Genomic DNA, 6,000 nt, shown 5'->3' with positions numbered 1-6,000 from the left:
TTTGCCAGTATGTTGTTGAGGATTTTCCCATCGATGTTCATCAGTGGTATTGGTCTAAAATTCTCTGTTTTTGTTATGTCTCTGCCAGGCTTTGGTATAAGGATGATGCTGGCCTCATAAAATGAGTTAGGGAGGATTCCCTCTTTTTCTATTGATTGGAATAGTTTCAGAAGGAATGGTAACAGCTCCTCCTTGGACCTCCGGCAGAATTCGGCTGTGAATCCGTCTTGTCCTGGACTTTTTTTTGGTTGGTAAGCTATGAATTATTGCCTCAATTTCAGAGCCTGTTATTAGTCTATTCAGGGATTCAACTTCTTCCTGGTTTAGTCTTGTGAGAGTGTAAGTGTCCAGGAAATTATCCATTTCTTCTAGGTTTTCTAGTTTATTTGCGTAGAGGTGTTTATAGTATTCTCTGATGGTAGTTTGTATTTCTGTGGGGTCGGTGTTTATATGCCTTTTATCAATTTTTATAGGTTCTATTTGATTCTTCTCTCTTTTCTTCTTTATTAGTCTTGCTAGCAGTCTATCAATTTTGTTGATCTTTTCAAAAAACCAGCTCCTGGATTCATAGATTTTTTTGGAGGGTTTTTGTGTCTCTATCTCCTTCAGGTCTGCTCTGATCTTTGTTATTTATTGCCTTCTGCTAGCTTTTGAATGTGTTTGCTCTTGTTTCTCTAGTTCTTTTAATTGTGATATGATGTTAGGGTGTCAATTTTCTATGTTTCCTGCTTTCTCTTGTGGGCATTTAGTGCTATACATTTCTCTTTACACACTGTTTTAAATGTGTCCCAGAGATTCTGGTATGTAGTGAGTTTGTTCTCATTGGTTTCTAGGAACATCTTTATTTCTGCCTTCATTTCGTTATGTACCCAGTAATCATTCAGGAGCAGGTTGTTCAGTTTCCATGTAGTTGTGCGTTTTCATTGAGTTTCTTAATCCTGAGTTCTAGTTTGATTTCACTGTGGTCTGAGAGACAGTTTGTTTTAATTTCTGTTCTTTTGTATTTGCTGAGGAGTGCTTTACTTCCAACTCTGTGGTCAATTTTGGAATAAGAGCGATGTGGTGCTGTGAAGACTGTATATTCTGTTGATTTGGGGTGGAGAGTTCTGTAGATGTCTATTAGGTCCGCTTGGTGCAGAGCTGAATTCTATTCCTGGATATCCTTGTTAACTTTCTGTCTAGTTGATCTGTCTAATGTTGACAGTGGAGTGTTAAAGTCTCCCATTATTATTGTGTGGAAGTCTAAGTCTCTTTGTAAGTCTCCAAGGGCTTGCTTTATGAATCTGGGTGCTCCTGTATTGGGTGCATATATATTTAGGATAGCTAGCTCTTCTTCTTTAATTGATCCCTTTACCATTATGTAATGGCCTTCTTTGTGTCTTTTGATCTTTGGTGGTTTAAAGTCTGTTTTATCAGAGACTAGGACTGCAACCCCTGCCTTTTTTGTTTTCCATTTGCTTGGTACATCTTCCTCCATCCCTTTATTTCGAGCCTATGTGTGTCTCTGCACGTGAGATGGGTCTCCTGAATATAGCGTGCTGATGAGTCTTGACTCTTTATCCAATTTCCCAGTCTGTTTCTTTTAATTGGACCATTTAGTCCACTTATCTTAAGGTTCATATTGTAATTTGTGATCTTGATCCTGTCATTATGATCTTAGCTAGTTATTTTGCTCGTTAGTTGATGCAGTTTCTTTCTAGCATCGATGATCTTTACATTTTGGCGTTTTTGCAGTGGCTGGTACCGGTTGTTCCTTTCCATGTTTAGTGCTACCTTCAGGAGCTCTTGTAGGGCAGGCCTGGTGGTAACAAAATCTCTCAGCATTTGCTTGTCTGTAAAGGGTTTTATTTCTCCTTCATTTATGAAGCTTAGTTTGGCTGGATATGAAATTCTGGGATGAAAATTCTTTTCTTTAAGAATGTTGAATATTGGCCCATGCTCTCTTCTGACTTGTAGTGTTTCTGCTGAGAGATCCGCTCTTAGTCTGATGGGCTTCCCTTTGTGAGTAACCCATCCTTTCTCTCTGTCTGCCCTTAATATTTTTTCCTATATTTCAACTTTGGTTAATCTGACAATTATGTGTCTTGGAGTTGCTCTTCTCGAGGAGTATCTTTTTGGCATTCTCTGTATTTCCTGAATTTGAATGTTGGCCTGCCTTGCTAGGTTGGGGATGTTCTCCTGGATAATATCCTGCAGAGTGTTTTCCATCTTGGTTCCATTCTCCCCGTCACTTTCACATACACCAATCATACATAGATTCTGTCTTTTCACATAGTCCCATATTTCTTGGAGGCTTTGTTGATTTCTTTTTACTCTTTTTTCTCTAAACTTCTCTTGCTTCATTTCATTTATTTGATCTTCAATCACTGATACCCTTTCTTCCAGTTGATCGAGTCGGTGACTGAAACTTGTGCATTTGTCACGTAGTTCTCGTGTCATGGTTTTCATCTCTATCAGGTCATTTAAGGGCTTGTCTACTTTGGTTATTCTAGTTAGTCATTTGTCAAAGATTTTTTCAAGGTTTTTAGTTTCTTGGCACTGGATTCGCACTTCTTCCATTAGCTAGGAGAAATTTGGTTGTCTGAAGACTTCTTCTCTCAACTTGTCAAAATCATTCTCCATCCAGCTTTGTTCCGTTGCTGGTGAGGAGCTGCATTCCTTTGGAGGTTGAGAGGTGCTCCGATTTTTAGAATTTTCAGCTTTTCTGCACTGCTTTTTGCCCATCTTTGTGCTTTTATCTACCTTTGGTCTTTGATGATGGTGACCTACAGATGGGATTTTAGTGTGGATGTCCTTTCTGTTTGTTAGTTTTCCTTCTAACAGTCAGGACCCTCAGCTGCAGGTCTGTTGGAGTTTCCTTGAGGTCCACTCCAGACACTGTATGCCTGGGTATCAGCAGTGGAGGCTGCAGAAGAGTGAATATTGCTGAACAGCCAATGTTGCTGTCTGATCGTTCCTTTGGAAGCTTCATCTCAGAGGTGTACCTGGCTGTGTGAGGTGTGTAGTGTCACTCTGCCCCTAATGGGGGATATCTCCAAGTTAGGCTACTCAGGGTCAGGGACCCACTTGAGCAGGCAGTCTGTCCATTCTTCGAAAAAAATTCCATGCTGGGAGAACCACTACTGTCTCCAAATCTGTCAGACAGGGACATTTACATCTGCAGAGGTTTCTGCTGCCTTTTGTTTGGCTATGCCCTGTCCCCAGAGGTGGAGTCTACAGAGGCAGGCAGGCCTCCTTGAGTGGTGGTGGGCTCCACCCACTTCAAGCTTCCTGGCTGCTTTGTTTACCTCCTTAAACCTCAGCAATGGCGGCGCCCCTCCTCCAGCCTTGCTGCTGCCTTGCAGTTGGATATCAGACTGCTGTGCTCACAATGAGCGAGGCTCCCTGGGTATGGGACCCTCCAAGCCAGGCACGGGATATAATCTCCTGGTGTGCCATTTGTTGAGACTCTTGGTAAAGCACAGTATTGGGTGGGAGTGACCCAATTTTCCAGGTGTTGTGTGTCACGGTTTCCCTTTGCTAGGAAAGGGAATTCCCATCCCCCTTGTGCTTCCTGGGTGAGGTAGTGCCTCACTCTGCTTCGGCTCTCATTCATTGGGCTGCACCCACTGTCTTGCACCCACTGTCCAAGACACCCCAGTGAGATGAACCTGGTAGCTCAGTTGAAAATGCAGAAATCACCTATCTTCTGTGCTGCTCATGCTGGGAGCTGGAGGCTGGTGGTGTTCCTATTGACCATCTTAACACCACCCCCTCTTCTTTTTTTTTTTTTTTTCATGGAGCCTCACTCTGTCGCTGAGGCTGAAGTGCAGTGGCACGATCTTAGCTCACTGCAACCTCTGCCTCCCTGGTTCAAGCAATTCTCCTGCCTCAGCATCCCAAGTAGCTGGGATTATATTGCAGGATCTGGCCAGCAGCCCACAATGCAACAGGGCTCTTTCTTTGTTCCCAGGTGGATAGGCAGGTCAAGAAGTAAAAGACACACACAAGATAGTGAAAGCTGAGTCCAGGGGTGGTGATTACGTTTTGGTCCTGTGGTGCCGCCAATGCACTGGATATACCAGCATTTATTATTAAGTTTAGTGAGGGCAGGGGTAGGTTAGTGAGGGATTTAGGGGGGTTTGATTCTGAAGTGAGATGGTCACATTGGGATGAAGTAATTCTTTAACATAACATCGGCATGCAGAAGTAGAGTATACAGAGATAAGAATTTACAACATGGTGTGTGCACCAGCATTTTCTAACAGAGCCTTAAAACAGAAACACAGTCTATCCATAACCTATGATTAGCAAGATATTAATCAGCAGTGACAGTTGCAGTCAAAGCTGGTTGCAAACAATCAGTAGAAACAGGAAGTGAAGCTAGACAACTGGCTAAACCAAAAAATTATCAGAAGGGAGTATGTCTTAACTCTAAAGAGACCTAGAAGAGCCGTGGCAAGATAAGGGCGTTTATAACCCTATCTTATCCATATGAACAGGCGCCCCTCATGTGTCCATTTATAGGCTCTCCACAGGGTTGCATTCCATTCCCAGAGCTATGAACATCTGCTTTTCTGGGATAGGAATCTTGGTGGTGTGAAATCTCCCTGAGTACACATTCATTAATAGGCTCTCTGCATGGGGAAGCCAATCACGCACTGTTGGCTCATTGTGGCAGCCCAACCTGGCATTGTCTTTACACAATCCTGCATGCAATTTTGTATTTACAATAATCAGGAGCATTTCATCTTTTATTCCATAGCAATGGTTTCAGGAGTTCTCCCTACAGGACTACAGGTGTGCAGCACCACACTAGGCTAATTTTTGTAATTTTAGTAGAGACAAGGTTTCACCATATTGACCAGGCTGTTCTCGAACTCCTGACCTTGTGATCTGCCTGCCTTTTCCTCCCAAAGTGCTGGGATTACAGATGTGAGCCACTGCCTCTGGCCCATAAACCACACATTTCTTTGAGTTTTTGAATTCCAGCCCAAGAGAAACAATTTGATATTTGAAGGATGGCTGATCACAAATATTTGCACAGAAGTAAAAATGTTCGTAGATTGCACCACATGAGGGAGACTACCAGTATGACTATCAGGACGAAGATATCAAGAGTTTGGAGTATGCACCTTAAGCAAGATGCAAACCAACTACAACAGAATAAAGAAGAAGCCAGAAGAGTCTAGTCATTTTAACCAGGCAGCACATTTGTTGATTTTTACAATTGAGTCTCTATTAGAACCCGATGTATTTATCCATGTGCAACAAGAAGTGTCAGAAACTGCACAGGCTCCCCCCTGTTAAGCTGGTAGAGAGCAATTCTATTTGCTAGCATTGCATGTCTATGTTAAATTAAAACAGAGAGTGAGAAGAATAGGCAAGTACAGAAGTGGAAGCCTAAAAAAAACTCGATACATTTGAGGAAAAAGTTGTGTTAAAGATGCAGCTAACATCAGCTTTGGGGTGGACTAAAGGATCTCTTGTTATGTAAAAATGTGTGGACCAGGTGTAGTGGCTCATGCCTGTAATCCCAGCACCTTAGGAGGCCGAGGCGTGCGGATCACCTGAGGTTGGGCGTTCAAAACCAGCCTGACCAACATGAAGAAACCCCGTCTACTAAAATTACAATATTAGCCAAGTGTGGTGGCGCATGCCTGTAATCCCAGCTACTAGGGAGGCTGAAGAAGGATAATCACTTGAACCCAGGAGGCAGAGGTTGTGGTGAGCCAAGATTGTGCCATTGCGCTCCAGCATGGGCAACAAGAGAGAAATTCCATCTTAAAAATAAAAAAAAAAGCGTGGTTGATGTGATATATCTGACACTGTTAACTTACTCTCAGAAGCTACTTCTTGTGAAATCCTAACTACAGCATTATTCTGGGAAGCAAAGGAGACAGGCATAAGCAAGGACAAATTAAGAGAGGTAAGAGTCTCATCATGATTGATAATCTTGTTCTGACATCTTGAGAAAAGCTGTCCACAATGTAAGGTCATCAACTTGTTGTCGTGGTTTGC

Source organism: Papio anubis, unplaced genomic scaffold (genome assembly GCF_008728515.1).
Source record: "Papio anubis isolate 15944 unplaced genomic scaffold, Panubis1.0 scaffold615, whole genome shotgun sequence".
NCBI classification, from domain to species: domain Eukaryota; kingdom Metazoa; phylum Chordata; class Mammalia; order Primates; family Cercopithecidae; genus Papio; species Papio anubis.
The sequence above is the reverse complement of the archived record's forward strand: the minus strand, read 5'-3'. Positions refer to the sequence as shown.